The sequence below is a fragment of the Hyperolius riggenbachi genome, chromosome 4, assembly GCF_040937935.1.
Source record: "Hyperolius riggenbachi isolate aHypRig1 chromosome 4, aHypRig1.pri, whole genome shotgun sequence".
NCBI classification, from domain to species: Eukaryota; Metazoa; Chordata; class Amphibia; order Anura; family Hyperoliidae; genus Hyperolius; species Hyperolius riggenbachi.
The window spans coordinates 487,018,383-487,034,434 of record NC_090649.1 but is presented as its reverse complement, the minus strand read 5'-3'; the positions used below and the strand labels follow the sequence as shown (position 1 = coordinate 487,034,434).

General features: G+C 44.6%; 1 protein-coding gene across 1 annotated transcript in view; it reads right to left on the bottom strand.

The window, feature by feature from the left end:
* The window catches only part of PLEKHH2 (pleckstrin homology, MyTH4 and FERM domain containing H2), a 229,527-nt gene extending 213,701 nt beyond the window's left edge, over positions 1 to 15,826 (bottom strand). Inside the window, exon 1 of the mRNA XM_068279711.1 lies at positions 15,611 to 15,826. The gene's annotated coding sequence lies outside the window, so the exon portion shown is untranslated. The remainder of the gene's footprint in view (positions 1 to 15,610) is intronic.
* Positions 15,827 to 16,052: the final 226 nt, after the last annotated feature.

Genomic DNA, 16,052 nt, shown 5'->3' with positions numbered 1-16,052 from the left:
GTTTGCCAGGAAGGTGCATGTTTGCCGGAACGGTGCATGTTTGCCGGGAAGGTGCATGTTTGCCGGAAAGGGGTATGTTTAAGTATAAAAGAAAACCGTGGGGTACCTAAAAAAGTCATTTTTAGGAGTAGGAGTGGGAGGATAAATATAATTGTTTATCTCATTAGCTTATTTACACCTCGGGTTCACTTTAAGTAACTTTAAAGGAGGGATGATCATCAGTGAAAGAAGAGCTATGCTAGCACTCTTTCAGGATTTTCTCACCCAACAGTATCTTGGGAATTTAGAGAGCGGCAGTTGAGAAAAAAAAAAACTTCAATTAATCAGGACTATTCTGGTCGACACAGGCTGGTGAACACGAGAGGCGAAAGGCGAGTAGCTCGCATAGTCCGATGCAACAAAAGGGAAACAACATAACAAATTACAGCTGAATTAAATGCAGATGCATCACAAAGCATATACCAACACAGAACAAGACGGACTTTGCAAAAGATGGGCTTTAGCAGCAGGAGACCATCAAGAGTGCCTTTGGCATCATGCTGTCAGGTTGGAGTTATCAGGCAAATGTATTACAATATAAGTGGCCTACCTGCGGCTGTTCAGTAGGCTAATGTCAGGAGGGTCGCTCTGTTTTTTCCCCCCTCCGGTCTTCCCCGGCTCCGTAATTCGGGCCGTTTGTTTCGGGTGCCCCGGAAGTAGATGGTGTGGCTTAATTTGTAACTTCCCTGTTCCTGTGCTTGGAACGCAGGGGGAAGTTACTTATCTTTGCATGCAGCCGTACAGTTCGTTATGGCTGCGCACGCGTAGTAGAGCGCAGGAGGAGGGTTTGAGCTTGCCTACGTCAATCGCAAGCCAAACCCTCCGCTTCTGCCACCGCTCGTCAGGCCCGCCCACTCCTCCCAGCCCACTCCTTCTCCCAGCCCACTTCTCTCAGCCCACTCCTTCTCCCAGCCCACTCCGACAGCTGCCGCCTTGCCTCTATGCGCGCTCCAAGCACAGATCGTTCGTGCATGAGAGGCGCAGGCAAGCGGAGGCTGGCTTGGAGCGCGCATAGAGGCAAGGCGGCAGCTGTCGGAGTGGGCTGGGAGGAGGAGTGGGCTGGGAGAAGGAGTGGGCTGGGAGGAGTGGGCGGTCCTGACGGGCGGTGGCAGAAGTGGAGAGTTTGGCTTGCAAGTGACGTAGCAAGCTCAAACCCTCCTCCAGCAGTTCAAGTACGCGTGCGCAGCAGCTGATAACCGCTTTTACTTGAGAAATCTATTCCTTTTCACAAACGGATCATCAGGGGACTCTGTATGGCTGATATTGTGGTGAAACCCCTCCCACAGGAAACTGTGAGGACCATGGTCCTGGCAGTTTCCTGTCTGTGAACCTCGTTGCATTGTGGGAAATAGCTGTGTTCAGCTGTCTCCAACTGCCAAAAAAGCAAGCAGCAGCTTCATCACCTGCCAGCAGTAAAAATGTCACCATGTGATAAATGTCAGAATGTAAATCAGGGAGAGGAAAGATTTTACAATGGGCAAACACTGACTAAATCATTTATACATAATTATTGTAAAAATGAAGTACTTTTGTATTACATTATTTTCACTGGAGTTCCTCTTTAAGGACTACTGAGTTTCTTTCCATGACATATATTTTAGCAGCCATGCCAGCAAGAGTTGATAAATAAGGGCTCAGACTGTCCCCCGCGTAAACGCTTTGCATTATATCTGCATGCTGTCTGCTCACATGGAACGAATGCAGCTTGACATCAGAGAGGGGTGACTGAGTGGCTGGATTCGGATCTTAGCTTCCCTGTCACAGTTACGCATTCTTCCTCTTTGAACTACGGATAATAATGGCAGATGGATGTTTTGCACATTCAGGATGATACAGCTTCATGTAAAAGAATCCATTGTGAAGACACACAGGGCGGGTCAATAGAGCCATTCACTATGCAGTAACTTATAGCAGCCATCCATGCATAGCTCCTAACTGTCCCTTTTTCGTAGGGACAGTCCCTTTTTGGGAGCCCTGTCCCTCTGTCCATCTTTCCTCCTCATTTGTCCCTCTTTCAGGACTTTGTCCCTCTTTCTATGTAAATACATATATTTCTCTACTAAAAAATGTGTTTGATTGACTCTAAACTTTATTCCCAGCCTTTAAATTGATATATTACTCATTGTAAAATGTTACTATGAAGGAAAATGAACCAGGATAGAAAGGACCAGTGTGGTTTGAGTTATAAAACAACATATGTTTCTTATGAAATCTTTATGGTATGCGTGACTAGAGGCGTGGTGAGGGTGTGGCCAGTGGTGTGACAGGGGCGCGGCTTAAGTGTCCCTTTCTCTCATCTCAAAAAGTTAGGAGATATGATTCATGCACTGGATTATGGGAACTCACGTGCAATCACCATACATATTTTGAATTTCAAGTCAGAAACTGGCTGTATGCACGTTGGACTGATGTGACTCTGTAAAATGTACTCACAATAAACCAGCGGTTCTGGTTGCGAGCCTGGCTTTCATGGGCAGACGGAGGAATCTAGACCAAGTTGCGCCTGGGGCAAGGTCAGGTTTTGGCACCTAAAGGTCAGGTTTTGGCGCCTAAACTGCAATTCCCCATCCAAATTTTGCCGCCTTTTTAAGAATTCAACAAACTACGCCTGGGGCAAGAGACCCACCTGCCCACACCCCCCCCCCCCCCTAGATCCGTCCCTGTGGGCAGAAAAAGATAACTTCACTGGCTACAAACAAAATGGAGAATTCTGTTTAAGATTGGCTTATTGACATTCCTTGCATAATCTGGGCCCTGGATACCTGAAGGACTTGTTGCAACTGCATTACACCCCCCACAATCTGAGATACAAATGATGTAATACCTTGCCCTCCTCCCCCCCCCCCCCAGAGTCCACCACAAAACCTTTGGAGACAGAGCCTTTTGTCATGCTGTCCCTACACTTTGGAACTCCCTGCCACACCCAATCAGGACAGCTCCATCCCTGGAAGCATTTAAGTCCAAACTGAGAAGCCACCAGTTTAGTCTGGCATTGATGAACATCTGACTATTTCTTCTGTAACACGGTCCAGCCTGCAGGCCTGTATTGATCTGAGACACAGCAATGCTCTTTGAGTCCTATGGGAGCAAAACACTTTGCAAATGTAATTACGTTATTTTATTATTCTATATTGTGTAATTTGGATATAATTAGGAGCGATGCATCATGGGAAACCACATTAGCTCACTTACAGCTGAATTATCGCAAATGCCTTCTGTTTTAGAAGGCAACACTATATTCAGCTTGGCTCTTTAGTAAGAGGGCTTTTCGGTCTCTTTTAGGGAGGGGGGGGGGGGGGGGGGGGTTCGCCCGCTCCTGTCCTGTCAGTTTTTGGCAGCTGGCATCAGTTTTGCATCAGTTTTTGATGGCTTGGTTCACCCATAAATCTGTACATTTCTGGTCCAGTCCTTTCCTGTCAGATCTGCCGGGCACACAGTGTGATTGTGTTGTGTTTGCATTTTGCGCTAGGAGAAAAAAAAAAAAAACTAAAAAAAAAAAAAAAAAAACAGGCGGGAAAATATTTTTTAAATTGCCTTATTGCCTAAACTCACATAGCAATGTCACTGCTGTGCGATCTTACTGCACTTCTATACACACCACCATCAGAGCCGGGACAAGGTCCTCCAGCACCCAAGGCTGAGACACCAAAGTGCGCCCCTCCATCCCTCCCACCCCAGCTGTCACACACTGATTGCTATTACACTAAGACCCCTCCCTCATCCCTCCCACCCCAGCCGTCACACACTGATTGCTATTACACTAAGACCCCTCCCATCCCTCCCACCCCAGCCGTCACACACTGATTGCTATTAGACTAAGAGGCCCCTCCTCCATCCCTCCCACCCCAGCCGTCACACACTGATTGCTATTACACTAAGAGGCCCCTCCATCCCTCCCATCCCAGCCGTCAGACACTGATTGCTATTACACTAAGAGGCCCCTCCCCATCCCTCCCACCCCAGCCGTCACACACTGATTGCTATTACACTAAGAGGCCCCTCCATCCCTCCCACCCCAGCCTTCACACACTGATTGCTATTACACTAAGAGGCCCCTCCCCCATCCCTCCCACCTCAGCCATCACACACTGATTGCTATTACACTAAGAGGCCCCTCCCCATCCCTCCCACCCCAGCCGTCACACACTGATTGCTATTACACTAAGAGGCCCCTCCATCCCTCCCACCCCAGCCGTCACACACTGATTGCTATTACACTAAGAGGCCCCTCCCTCATCCCTCCCACCCCAGCCGTCATACACACTGATTGCTATTACACTAAGAGGCCCCTCCTCCATCCCTCCCACCCCAGCCTTCACACTGATTGCTATTATACTAAGAGGCCCCTCCATCCCTCCCACCCCAGCCGTCACACACTGATTGCTATTACACTAAGAGGCCCCTCCATCCCTCCCACCCCAGCCGTCACACACTGATTGCTATTAGACTAAGAGGCGCCCCATGGCCCCCAACAACTTAAACTCTTTTTATCTGGCTTGCAGTCACTGCCATGTATCGCCTTTTCTTATTTATCTCTGCTTCAAACACAATAGGGGAACTGCACAGACACAGACCATACTGGGCCTGCGCTGTGCGCTCTTGATGACATCAGCGGGATCGAGGACACGGCAACGCAGGCGCAGTGGTTTTCAGACTTTAAATTCTGAAATTCCAGAAGTGAACCGGAGGCGGGGCCGGAGCATCGGTGAGCGGCTGCGCCAACACAGGATTTCTGCGGGGGACCATTAGAAGCCCCGGGTAAGTTCAGATCATTTTCCCCCGACCCCCTACTGTATCCCTTTAAGGGAAAAAATAAAAGATTCCAACATCAACATGCCCATACATTGGGAGAAAAAGTTCAGCTCAGCCATCACACGTTCTTCTAAATAAACATGGCTGAATCTGGTTCTGCCCATAAGGCCTGTGCCAAAAACATACACTGTTTCATTTGCAGTTTTGGGCTCGTAAACCGGAGGGGTCGGCTCATTAGTTCACACGAGGCAGCTGGGGGGACCCTGGCGGCCGCCAGGTGCTCAAACAACACGAGATTCTGCTGCTGCGTGTTTAGAGGAGAAATTTATGGAGAATTAGAGTGGATGAGTCAATGGACCCAGAGTGAGAAAACAGCTGTCGTCCCATTAGTCACAGTCCCATTAAAAGCAATCAGTTCCCTCTGTGCAAAAGAAGACTTCTGACAAACAACTTATGTAAGTAACATGTGCAGCTTTTGGCGGATTTGATCTTTTTTCCATTTGGGTCTTCGGAGAGTAGCCCCCCTAATTATGCAAATGAGTGGAACAGTGGAGGGGGGTGTGTGTGTTCAGCTGGCTCATCAAGACTTAACGTCCCTGGCAGATTTCAAGTGATCGTCATTAGCGCGGAGTGGCTGGGCCTGGCTGAGCCACGATTGGCAGAAGATCTTGAAGGTGAAGATGTGCTCAAATTCAATGCAGGATATATACAGGGTGGAATGGTGACGATCAGAATCATTAGCAACAACATTAGATAGAAATTAAATTAGATTTAGGTCTGTAACCCACTAGAAAGCGGGTTCTAATCATCTAGTCATACCCATAGTCCACTTGGAAACTTTTGGTCCCAGAACCTTCTGTCATGCTGCCCCTACGTTTTGGAACTCCCTACCTCAACAGATCAGGACAGCTCCATCGCTGGCCGTGTTTAAATCCAGACTGAAAACTCACCTGTTCAGTTTGGCATTTGCAGAATTATAACTTTTGTTGTGTGAATACTTCATCCTAATACCAATTACTGAATCTGAGAGAGCCTAAGCGCTTTGAGTCCTATGGGAGAAAAGCGCTATAGAAATGTTATTGTATTATTGTATTATATTGTATAAAAGGCTATCACCATCGCTAGCGATTTGTGATAGCGTTTTGCAAGCGATTTTCCTGCTCCTATACAATTCATTGGAATAGAAATGCTCCCAAAATGCTGCTTGTCCTGCAATTGAGATTTCCAAGTGATATGTGACATGATGAGATTACTATGATTATCTATTATCCATTATCAGGTATGTAAGTGGCTGACTCAGTCCTGACTCACACAGGAAGTGACTACAGTGTGACACTCACTGATACGAAATTCCAACTATAAAACACTTTCCTAGCAGCAAATGGCTTCTGAGAGCAAGAAAGGTAACAGGGGGAATTTCTTATCAGTGAGGGTCACACTGTAGTCACTTCCTGTCTGAGTCAGGACTGAGTCAGCCACTTACATACCTGATATTTAACTCTTTCAGGCAGAGAAAGAAAAAAGGAACACAGCCTAGTTATTTGTGTGGTAGGCACTGTACATACACCTGTCTATCTCATCATGTCACATGTCACTTCGGGTATCCTTTAATCGTAATCGCTCAAGTGGAATCTTTCCCATCCATTTACATTGGCAGAGCATTTAGGGAAATCGCTAGTGATTAAAAGCGCTCCATAAACGCTCAAAAAACGCTCTAGTGAGTTCCAGGACTAAAAAGTTGTTGTTAAAAAAGGTCTTCCCATAATGGTACAATTTTTTCATTTTTTTTTTTTAGCGATCAGAGAAATTCGATCGATTATTCTGTTTAGTCGAATAGTTTTTAAAAATCTTTTCTAGGTTCCATACATAAACGTTTTTCCGAAAATCCAAGAAAAATGTCCGAATATGAAGAAAAAGGTAGTTTTATCTCTATACAACCTACCATACACTGTACAATTTCACAAACAATCACCCAGATTTTCCCAACATGTCCGATCAGATTTTTATCGAAAAAGCGGATTAAACGTTCGTTTTTTTTCCCGATCGAAAAAAGATTATTTTCAATTTTCACGCTATTCAGTCGTTTCTGTTGAATGAACGGGAAAATCAAACGTTGTAATTGTACCGTGTATGGGCACCATAAGAAATCACTCAATTGAAAGACAACGTTTAATTCAGAAAGCAAAGGGTAGCACAACATGTCTCACAGTTGCAAAAAAAAAAAATTCATCAGGTCAAAGGAAATATGAATTGAAAATAAACAAATGAGATAAACAATTGTATCTATCCTTCTTCTCCTAAAAATTACTTTTTTTTTAGATACCCCACAATTTTATTTTATTTTTTTAAATCTACTTTTTGAGTTTTGACTGTTTTATTGTCTCTGTTCAATGATACATTCATTGAAGTATACCAGAGCTAAAATCTATGAACCCCCTTTTAATTTCCTTCCTGCTCTCAGAAGCCATTTTTGCTAGGAAAGTGTTTTATTGCTGTCATTCCTTATCAGGGAGGGTTATGCTGCAGTCCGACCCAGTCAGAAACTGCCACTTGCATACCTGATTTTTAACTCTTTCAGGCAGAGAAAGAAAAAAAGGAAAACAACAACCGCAACAGCGACTCGATGAAAGGCGCTTACCTACCATGTACTTTCTGAATAAAATATTGTCTTTCAATTGAGTGATTCCTTAGGTTATTACTTACCGGTACTCTTGCCTTTTTACAAAAAAAAGCTTTTTAATGTAATTTAACCCTACCCGGGTGCTTCCATCCAATATTGTTTTAGGCCATACTCCTTTTCAGGGGTTGTTACATTTTTTATCTTCTTACTTGCACATAAATTATCGAGTTTTTCCTGAGAGCGACTGCAATTGTACTACCAAAAGCCAAGTGGGGATGGTTCTATTTTCAATTTATATATTTTTTTTCGCCTCCATCCCCCAGTTTAAACACAGAGAGGAGAATTAATTCTGGGTATCTTTATCATTTGGCTATATAAAGTTGCTTCCAGCAAATGTCCTACTTACTTACATAACGACATACTTATATAACCTATGTATTGTACTGTCCACATTTTGATTTCGGTGAATCTTAAATAAAGAGAAAACTGTTCCAGGCATTTACCATCGTTACTGACTGCAGCCAATTCTGAAGTTATTTCCTCCCTTACTCTATTTTTCTCCTAGAAACGACACTGTCAGATCTAGCTTGCTTTGTAAACACATAACAGCACAGCATAAGTCGTATTTCAGCAGCTTCTACAGAGGGGTGAGGTATATTTCCCTTCTCAGCCTCCTGTCACACTGAACTGCCCTCAGCCAATCAGTGAGGAGCAGGAATGTGGGAGGAGAGATAACAAGCTTCCCTTTCCCCGGCAATGTACCAGAATAGAGCCAGGCTGACTGAGATAAGATACATTACAGCAGACACATTTATGATTATATTGGAATGCTTGTAATGCAGGTTCAGGATGTAGACTGCATAATAAACACAGAGCAATAGATACATGAAATTTTATTTTTTGTCTGACAATCCTGCTTTAAGCAGCTATTGAAAAAGGAGGCCGATAGCAAGTGCACGGAAAATGCCGGATTCAGAAATGACCTCTATGGATGACCCCTGATCTGTGTGCAGGCACGTCTGGGCTGAACAATCACAGAATAATAAACTCTTTGTCACAGATGGACGATGACACCTGCCTGCCATGGTTCCCACCTGAGGTACAGCCGGGCCACACGTGTCTTCACCGCCTGTGCTTTATGTCGCAATCATTGAGGAAGATTTATTAAGTAACACACGGTACTGCCAGAGCAAGCTACCCTGCAAGTCAGGCGGCTAATCATGTGACTCTGTGACACCTGCTGTGTGAGCCTGCTGATTGGAGAAGGAAGTTTAAAAGGAACAATGAGTACCTGTAATGCAATAGAACGTGTCGTCTTATTTGGCTCAGTTCTAATTCTGTGTGGCAGAGAAGGAAAATGTATTAATCTGCTCAGCTGTAGTGATTCTGTTGCGCGCTGCTTTCGAATCGCACTTAGTCCAGATATCGCCTCTCTAGAGATAAGCTTTTAGTTAGTGAAAGCTGTATTATGGCCGAGCTCTCTGGACAAGCCCTTGTCGAACAGCTTGGTGGGGGTGTGTCTAAAGGGGATGTCCCATCGAGAGGTGGACGGGGGCAGGGGAAGTCTCTGAATAATCTAGAGGGTTCCCGCTACTAAACAGGAACTTTAGCGAAAAAAATGAAAAAAAAAAATCAATACATTGCAAAGAAGTGAGAAGTTAAAAAGTAGAGGAGAGATCAAGAAATGATTGATATTAGCCATGTATTTTGCTGATATTGTTTGATACACAACCAGCCTGCAGGTCATCATCTTTACTACTGGCAGACATGAAAAAAATCAGCACCAACTGCTGTTATCTACAACCACACCCCCTAACAATGCAATAAGCTAAAAGGCTGTTTTTTATAGCTATATATATATATGCACAGAGGGAGATACTGGTTGCTTGGCAGCTGGAAACAGCTGTTATTTCCCACAATGCTACAAGGTTCACAGACAGGAAACTGTCAGGACCATAGTCATGACATCACACTGTGGGAGGGGTTTTAACACAATATCAGCCATACAGATCACCCTGATGGGGAGGGGATTACAAAAAGGCCCAGGCAAGTAAAAGCCAATGTTTTTGGTCCAATACAGGTGCGCATCAAGGTGCAATACAGGTGAGCATCAAGGTGCAACACAGGTGCGCATCAAGGTGCAACACAGGTGCGCATCAAGGTGCAACACAGGTGCGCATCAAGGTGCAACACAGGTGCGCATCAAGGTGCAATACAGGTGCGCATCAAGGTGCAATACAGGTGCGCATCAAAGTGCAATACAGGTGCGCATCAAAGTGCAATACAGGTGCGCATCAAAGTGCAATACAGGTGCGCAGCAAGGTGCAATACAGGTGCGCAGCAAGGTGCAATACAGGTGCGCAGCAAGGTGCAATACAGGTGCGCATCAAGGTGCAATACAGCTGCGCATCAAGGTGCAATACAGCTGCGCATCAAGGTGCAATACAGCTGTGCATCAAGGTGCAATACAGGTGCGCATAAAAGTGCAATACAGGTGCGCAGCAAGGTGCAATACAGGTGCGCAGCAAGGTGCAATACAGGTGCGCAGCAAGGTGCAATACAGGTGCGCAGCAAGGTGCAATACAGCTGCGCATCAAGGTACATACACATCAACTCTTGCTTGGCCTCCATGTAGTATGAGAGCTAACCTACATAATCTCATCATAGTATTTGGTGTGTACCCGGCTTTGGCACAGGGATAATTAGATTCAGGAGCTTATATTTCATGAACAGAAACTCTGATTAATTAATTTAACTTTTCAAGCAATCACTAGCCTCCAAATCTCAATAGCAACGTGTAAACTTCTGGGTTCAGCCCCCCCCCCCCTACTGATTCTGGTTTCTGTAGGGGAAAAAACACAATAAAAAGCCCATCTCTACCGGCATTTTCAAACTTAAAGGACCTCTGTCGCAAAAATCGTAAAATTTAAAATATATGTTAACATATACAAATCAGAAATACGTTTCTTCCAGAGTAAAATGAGCTATAAATTACTTTTCTCCTATGTTACTGTCACTTACAGTAGGTAGTAGAAATCTGATATTACCGACAGGTTTTGGGCTAGCCCATCTTCTTAAAGGGGGTTCTTAGGGTTTTCTTTATTTTTAAAAGCACTTAGTGAATTGCCAAAAAAGTGTACCATGAGCAGGGAGGCTGGCCAGCATCTTTGTATAAATCTTTTACAGGGAGTGTCTTTATAAAGAATAAAGGCCATGGTGAGAATCCCCCAAGAAGAGATGGACTAGCCCAAAACCTGTCGGTAATGTCTACTTCTAATAAGAAATGTACTTCTTATTTGTATATGTTTTACATGATAAGATTTTTGTAACAGTTCCTCTTAAAAGGGATCCTTAAAGAGAATCTGTATTGTTGAAATCGCACAAAAGTAAACATACCAGTGCGTTAGGGGACATCTCCTATTACCCTCTGTCACAATTTCGCCGCTCCTCGCCGCATTAAAAGTGGTTAAAAACAGTTTTAAAAAGTTTGTTTATAAACAAACAAAATGGCCACCAAAACAGGAAGTAGGTTGATGTACAGTATGTCCACACATAGAAAATACATCCATACACAAGCAGGCTGTATACAGCCTTCCTTTTGAATCTCAAGAGATCATTTGTGTGTTTCTTTCCCCCTGCAGCTATCTTCCACTGAAGTGTCAGGCTGTTTCTTACTGCAGAGTGCAGACAGCTCTGCCCATATGTAATTCATCAGTATGTGAAAGCCCAGCCAGCTCAGAGGAGGATTTATCCAGCTTGTAAAAGATAAGAGAGAAGCTGCCCTAATCTAAATAATACACAGGCAGTGTGCAGAGAGGGGCCTGGAGGGGGGAGAGGCATCACAGAACCACAACACTGAAGAACTTGGCAGCCTTCCAGACACAGGCTGACAAGTCTGACAAGAGAGAGATAAGTTGATTTATTACAGAGATGGTGATAGTAGAACGTGCTGCAGTAAGCCAGAACACATTAGAATAGCTTTTGGAACTTGTAGGATGATAAAAAACAGGATGCAATTTTTGTTACGGAGTCTCTTTAAGCCTAACAAAGAAAATCAGTTTTACTCACCTGGGGCTTCTACCAGCCCCCTGCAGCCATCCCATGCCCTCACAGTCACTCACAGATCCTCCTGTCCCCCGCAGCCAGCTTGTTATATTTTCAACCCAACAGGCTTACCGCGCCTGTGCAGGCCTGGCCACGCGTCTCCTTCTTCGTGTTCCCATTTGCAATAGCGTGCTGTGCCTGCGCTACATCGTGGACAGGAACGCGAACAAGACTACGCGTGGCCAGGCCTGTTGGCGAAATGAAACTAGCTGGTGGCAGGGGACAGGAGGATCCGCGAGTGACTGCGAGGGCACCGGACGGCTGCAGGGGGCTGGTAGAAGCCCCAGGTGAATAAAAAATATTTTTGTCTCCCTTTAACTGCATTAAGTTCCTGGACCTAGATTTTAAGTCCTAATTAGTCCCCCTGTATGTTCGTAGGACGTAGAATCTACGTTGTGCATTCAATCTCGCTGTTTGCTGCCGCTGCACATGCACGTGCACACGCGTCCACGTGACCGCGTGTGCAGAGTCATGTGAATGATCCTGTGAATGATTGTTTTTGTTAGCCAGCAACAATCATTCAATAAAGTTAGGGGAAAAAAAGTTGTAAAAGTAAAAAAAAAAAAAAAAAAAAAAAAAAAAAAAAAGTTAAAGTGACATGGGCCCAATAAAATAAAAAGTATTTTTTTTTAAATTCCCCATCAAAAGGAACCTTAACTGAGAGGGATATGGATGTTTCCTTTTTAACAATACCAGTTGATTGTCAGCCCTGCTGATTTATTTGCTGCAGTAGTATCTGGATCTCACACCTGAAACAAGCATGCGCTAAGCCCGTCTGACTTCAGTCAGAGCACCTGATCTGCATGCTTGTTCAGGGGCTGTGGCTGAAAGTATTAGAGACACAGGATCAGCAGGAGAGTCAGGCCACTGGTATTATTTTAAAAGGCAAAATCCATATTATTCTCAGTTTAGGTTCCCTTTAATTTTTAAACCAAACTTAGCCTATTAACCCATTATTAACCCCTACAATACCTATGCCTTTTTATAAACGTTTAACGACTGGCGCCAGTAGCGATCGGATGCAATCGCTAGGGCTTAGTTTCAGGCCCCAATGCTCTACAGATGTAACGCTCTGCCATTGCCTAGCGATGCATCTGTACAGCTCTATGCCCCCTGAACTGTCGCCCTAGCGAACGCATTCGATCGCCACAGATGCGCAGACTGGGGATAACGGTCATGCTCAGCTAGAAGTAAAACATGTGGTACGTGAGATGTGAAAATTAGGGAGGGGGAAATTAAAACATTTTTTGTTTTCTGCATTTACGCCTAATTTTTCCCCATAAATGGACTATAAAACAAAATGGTTTGGGGAGAAAAATATTACCCAAAGAAAGCTTAGATTGTACTGAAAAAAAAGACGTGTATCACTAAGATGGCATAGATAATTAAAAAGTAATTGCTGTATCAAAACGAGACAGCTAAAGTGTCAAAAATGCCAGGAACTTTAAAAAAAACCGTGGAACGCGGAAGGGTTAAGGAAAATCTGTAACTGAAAAATAAAACCTCTGGGGGATACTTACTTCGGGTGGGGGAATCCTAACAAGGCTTCCCCCGTCATCCTCCAGCCCTCCGTTCAAGTGTCAGGACGCCCCGAAACGTGGCAAGGTAAGTATTTACCTACCGCAATCCTGCACATGTGCACAAGCGGCTCTTCGTTCGGGGTAGGCGGAAATAGTCGAACCTGATCGTATCCGCTCTACTGCGCAGGTGCAAGTCCTTTTCTCCGCGCAGTAGAGCGAATCCGATCGGGTTCGGCTATTTCCGCCTAGCCCGAACAAAGAGCCGCCACTGCGCCTATGCTACATCCCAGAGAGGTAAATATATCACCACTTGTCAAGCTTGTCAGGGGAGCCAGCGCTGGTTACTCCAAGCTGCAGAGGTCCGGGAAGCCTCATTGGGACCCTGAGGCTTCCCACCTCCCGAGGTAATTATCCCCCAGGGTTTTTTGGTTACTGGTTCTCTTTAAAGAGGAACTCCAGTGAAAATAATGTAATAAAAAAAGGGCTTCATTTTTACAATAATTATGTATAAATGATTTAGTCAGTGTTTGCCCATTGTAAAATCTTTTAAATCCCTGATTTACATTCTGACATTTATAACATGGTGACATTTTTACTGCTGGCAGGTGATGTAGCTGCTGCATGCTTTTTTGGCAGTTGGAAACAGCTGTAAACAGCTATTTCCCACAATGCAACAAGGTTCACAGACAGGAAACTGCCAGGAGTACCACGGTCCTCAGAGCTTCTTGTAGGAGGGGTTTCACCACAATATCAGTCATACAGCACCTCCTGATGGTCTGTTTGTGAAAAGGAATAGATTTCTCATGTAAAAGGGGGTATCAGCTACTGATTGGGATAAAGTTAAATTCTTGGTCGGAGCTTCTCTTTAAGAAAACATTCAAACTGCACCTCTTAGGCCCCATTCACACTGCACGCGTTTCCAGCCGCGTTTTGGAAACGCGTGCAGGTGGCTGACACGCACGACATCAGACATTGCATTGAGTGCAATGTCTGATGTTCACACTGCATGCGTTCCGGACCTGTGCGGTCCGGGAACGCATGCTGCACGCATTTTTGTAAAAACGCGTGGCTGTCCCATTCACTTTTCAGTGATGGGATCAGCCACGCAACGCACACAAACGCGGATGGCGTGCGTTCGCATGCGTTGCGTTCCGCATGCGTGGCCATCCGCGTTTGTGATGTGAACGGGGCCTTATTCTTTAGCTACCTTTCTTAAAAAGGCCCTGTAGTGACATGTAGCATGCTGTGTGTTATCCTGATGGAACCCCAACATACTGGCTGTGTTATGCTGCGCTTTTATAATGGCATGTGTGTTTTTTTTCACTCGCAAAGCCTTTTTAAAAATAATGAAAATCGTGATGAACTGTACACAGTGGTCCGATTTTACAAAATCACCATCGCTGTGACTGCAGCGCTTTTTGGGGGGCTGTGTTTGAAAAATCACATACAAAATTGCGATGCGCTTTTTCTAGGTCAGATCCCCGGAGACCTTGCAACTTCCTGTTGAAGGAATTTTAGCCAATCACCAATCACAAGAAAAACGCAAACGCATTGAAAAACACAAGCAAAAAGCAAACGCATCGCCAAAATGCAAGCATGCAATTTTAAAATGGAACCGCATGCAATTTTAAAATCGCACTGCGTTTGCAATTGCGCTTGGCGGTTTTCAGTGTGTACAGACGCTAATGGTACATTCACATTGACGCATTCGCAGTGCGACAGAATCTGTTGGAGTAACGCAATGCATGCAGTGCGAAACAACATAACATGCATATTTACAGTTGCAGTGAAACATACTTCATTCATACTGTATGCTTCACTGAATACAGTGATCCTTTTTTTCCCGGGCTACGCACTGCAACATGTCACTGTAGTCTAAAGTGACTTAATCTGCCAGATCTATCAACCCAAGTATGGCAATCCATGGCAATCCGACAGCAACCAATCAGAACGAATCCTCTAACTGATCTGATTACCGGCGAAACCTGCTTTAGAAATGAATTACTTCACCTTGAACATCCGCTTCCTGTAGTATTTTATATTACCTACCAAAAAAATGTAATCTGTACATACATAAGCCAGATTCCAAGCATAAACATAATTATAATAATAAAATACACTAAAATTAGACATTTAGGGAAAATGCATCCCGTAATTAAAAAATAATCATCTAGCAGCGCTGGATTCCTGGTTCAAATCCCAGCCAGGGAACTATCTCCTTGGAGTTCATAGGTTCTCCCTGTGTCTATGTGGGTTTTCTGGTTTCCTCCCACATCCCAAAAACATACAGATAAGTGAATTGGCTTCCCCCTAAATTGGCCCTAGACTATGATACATGCACACTACACAATACATACATAGACACATGACTATGGTAGGGATTAGATTGTGAGCCCCTCTGAGGGACAGTTAGTGACAAGACAACATACTCTGTACAGCACTGCTGAAGATGTTGGCGCTATATAAATACTAAATAATAATAATCCTGTAATTAAAAAATAATATTAATAATAATAAAATCTATCTCAGTCACAAGTGATATATGAATATGAAATAAAAATGAAGGTGACATTACCTCCAGGCAATCCAAGGCTACCCCAGAGGTGATGTGACTAGAAGTCCCAGTTCTCCATGTCCTGGCAAAGGTGTGCTGGTATCTGTAGTGCAACCACAACTAAGTTGCCTGAAGTTTCAGTGCTACAACCTGCACAGGTCAGGCATGGGTTGCATAGGAGGGGTACCTGTCCTGGTAGAGGCGTCAGAGTAATGGGCAGACTTCTGCAGTGTCCTCTGTGTCCCCAGCAGTGGCCACAGGCAGGCAGGGGATAGGAGCAGCTCTGTGATTCGCATGGGAAGCCCAGCCCCTGGCTCTCAGCAGCAGCAGCAGCATGGGGGGAGCAGCAGCAGCTCAGGCAGCTCCAAGGAAAAACTTACTCACTGGAATATTAACTGACAAAACCCTCAAGCTGTCAGATTTGGTGGGACTGGCAATGTTTGCATTGGAAACGGGCTTCCCC